Source organism: Humulus lupulus, chromosome X, assembly GCF_963169125.1.
Source record: "Humulus lupulus chromosome X, drHumLupu1.1, whole genome shotgun sequence".
Classification (NCBI taxonomy): domain Eukaryota; kingdom Viridiplantae; phylum Streptophyta; class Magnoliopsida; order Rosales; family Cannabaceae; genus Humulus; species Humulus lupulus.
Genome location: NC_084802.1, coordinates 88,105,887 through 88,109,729, shown reverse-complemented (window position 1 = coordinate 88,109,729; position 3,843 = coordinate 88,105,887).

Below are 3,843 nucleotides of genomic sequence, written 5' to 3'. Positions count from 1 at the left end.
GACACACATATACAGAGTATCACACACTTAGTCTCTTTCTCTCTTCAGTCTCTGTAGTATTTTCTGGTGATAGAGGGAAGATTTGTTTCTCACATAAGAAATCTGACATTTACCTACCAATTTCTTACCTACTTATATTTATTGGTAGGTAAAGACTATATTTACCTACAAATAATATTTGATACATAATATTGATAGGTAAATATTTAGTCAATGACATATACAATTTAAAAAAAACTATTTCCTACCAATACGATTGGTAGGTAAATACTTTTAACTATGTTTATTTTGGAGGGAGAAATTTTAGAAAGTAGCGCTTAACTTTCCCTCCAATTTTAATTAATTTGTCAACTTTTATTAAAATTATTGATGACATGAAATGCTTAGGTGTTAAAATTGTCATAGGTGTCCTAACATAAACCAATATTGCTAGAGATTACCAGATTAAAAAAACAACAATAAAGTTTATATATAAATATGTATATATAAATGTTACACCCAGATTTCGAGATAAGAAGTCCTGACCCCGAAAACTTGGCTCGTCAGGTGTGAGTTCGAAATATATGCGGTCGTCATATGATCCAATCATCGGACCTCTTTGAAGTAAACAACAACCTCGATGATGTATAGCCTCGAATATTCTCTGAGCTCGCAATGGCCATAGTATGACACTTGTATATATTTCTCCCTGATTTCCTTTAGGCGAGATGCTCGAGCTCGGGAAGTGTAAGCTCGAATGTGGCAACATCGTCAACATCTACTTGTTCCGTGCATAGGCAAAACTAGGCGACGAGCTCGTGATTAACTGATAGCCTCGGCAAGTTCAAATGCCAGCTGTTGATCTCGAATAGTTGATGAATCCTGTATCCGGATTAATCAGTTACGTGTGAATATGTTTATTGTTGTAGAATCCCAATGTTTAAGGGATATCATTTAATCTGTTATCCGATCCAACTTTTCATGGGACGTTTCTATGTATGTGGGAAATCATGCATTAAAAAGCATTGTATTAATTGATTTCTAGGATATCTTCCCGAAATATGTGGGAGTGAATTATGTAACCTTCCTTATAAATAGAGAAGGAAGCACCATTTGTAGAGGATCGGATTCTGATTTCTGGAAAGAAAACTCTGGGCAACTATTCTCTGAAAAGTTTTCCAGAAAACCTCCAAGTCTTAATAACATAGACTCGTGGACTAGGTAGGTTTAACTGCTGAACCACGTAAAAAACCTGCTGTGTTCATCTTTACTTATTTCCTCCAATATTTTCTTGTGTTAATTTGCTCTCTTATTTAAGTTGACAAAAAACGGTGTCAACAGTTCTCTTTGTCCCGCATATTTCCAGCACTCCATTTCCTCAAGGGTTCAGAATTCCTCATGTCCCACCGTTTGATGGGAATTCGGATCCGTACAGTCATTTAAGAACGTTCAACACAATTATGCGAGCCAGTAATGTGGGCTACGAGCTCAGGTGCATACTGTTCGCAGCCTCGCTCACGGGACCAACGAAGAACTGGTTTGAAAAATATAAGAGACATTCGATTGCTTCTTGGGATCAGTTATCAAGAGATTTCAAGAAGCAATTCAAGGCCATGGTCAACATTAGGCCCGAGGCATCTACCTTGACCAACGTCCGACAGCAGCCAAATGAGACACTGAAAAGTTATCTCACAAGGTTTAACTTGGAAGTCGCTCGAGCTCGCGACGTCGACGACAGTGGCCATTTAATGGCTGTCCGAGTTGGAGTAATGCCTGGAAGTCCTCTCTGGGAGGATATGCAAAGGAAGCCCGTAAGGTCCTTAACAGAGTTCAATCAACGAGCTCAGAGGTTTGTTAATGTAGAAGAAGCGAGGTTAACGTTAAATATGACCTCTCAGCCCATAACTATAACAACAAACACAAACTTTGCCTCGGCCTCGGCCGAGGCGGATCCTACGACCTCAAAAACCCCTGGGGACAACCCTTCTAAGAGAAAGAAAAATGAAGGGAGGAATCCCGAGGTGGAAGAAGGAAAGAAGAAGAAATGGGAAAGATATTTCTCCGTATACAAGGTGTATACCGAGCTCAATGAGTCTCGGGAGAATATCTATCTAGCCAACGAAAACCAGGTCCCTTTCAGACGACCTGGCCCTATGAGAAACCAAAAGGAGAAAAGAGACTCCAACAAGTACTGTAGGTTCCACAGAGATATCGGACATACAACTGATGAATGCAGGCAATTAAAAGATGAGATCGAAGGTTTGATCTCGAGAGGGTATTTCAGGCAGTATGTGAGAAATCAAAACCCCAACCAGGCTTCCACCAGCCAAAGGGCAGCAGCTGCACTGCCTGCCCCGAACAGCAATTCACGAGCACGGGAAGATGAACGACCCCCTCCGATTGATGGAGAAGATGTCATAACCATCTCGAGGGGCCCCATATTGTAGGATCAGGTAGGAATGCTCAGAAAAGATATGTGAACAAGCTGAAAACTGGTGACAGGTCTCCCTACAAACCTGAACTCAGAGCTCTGAAACAACAAAGGGTTGAATCTAAACCCATAACTTTTACTGAAGATGATGCGTCCCATGTACAGTTCCCTCATAATGACCCGCTGGTCATCACCCTTCAGCTCACGAACAAGAGGGTACACCGAGTCCTGATTGATAATGGGAGCTCGGCAAATATCCTCTACAAAGCCACTTTAGAAAAGATGGGACTCGTGCTTCACGACCTAAAATCCTGTGCAACTACATTGTATGGCTTTTTAGGAGAACAGATTGCCTGCATGGGATCCATCGAACTCCATGTAACATTGGGAGACTCCCGAGTCTCGATAACCAAGATGATGGAGTTCGTATTGGTGGATCTCCCATCTGCCTATAACGTTTTGCTCGGGAGACCCGCCCTAGTAGGGCTGGGGGCAGTTTCGTCCGTCAGGGATCTGGTCATCAAGTTCCCGACTTCTAGTGGCATCGAGACTTTGAAAGGGTACCAACTCGCAGGGAGGGAATGCTACAACATTTCCGTTAGAGGGAAGAAGCAGACGAGTGCACAAACACTTGTTGTAATTAAAGATAAGAATGGGACAGTTTTCGAAATAGACGAAGATATCGATCCAAGAATAGAAGAAAGGGCTGACCTTGAGCCTCTAGAGGAGCTTGAAGAGGTCAAGCTCGAAGAAGTTGATCCTCCAAAAACTGTGAAGGTGGGGAAAAACCTTTCAGAAGAAAAAAAATAGCAATTAATTGGCTTTTTAAGGAAGAACCAGGATGTTTTTGCATGGTCGCATTCAGACATGGTAAGGTAAGTCCTAACGTAATAAGGCATGCACTTAAGATTGACAAGAGCTTCCCCCCGAAACAGCAAAAGCGAAGGCTCCTGGACGATGATAGGAAGAAAGCCTTGAAGGAAGAAGTCGACAGATTAAAGGCGAACTGGTTTATACGAGACGCCTTCTACCCTGATTGGGTCGCAAACCCGGTTTTGGTTCTGAAACCTAATGGAACGTGGCGGACTTGCATTGACTATTCTGATCTCAACAAGGCATGCCCCAAGGATTGTTTTCCCCTACCTCGGATCAATCAGCTCGTAGATGCCACAGCTGGGCACGGTCTTATATCATTCATGGACGCTTATTATGGATATAACCAGATTGCCATGCATGCCCTAGACCAAGAGCATACGAGTTTTGTGACAAATAAATGGCTGTACTATTACAATGTTATGCTTTTTGGGCTTAAAAATGTTGGAGCCACGTACCAAAGGCTTGTAAACAGGATGTTCTTCGAGCCGATAGGTAACAACATGGAAGTATATGTTGATGATATGTTGGTTAAATCTAAACATAACAATAACCATGTG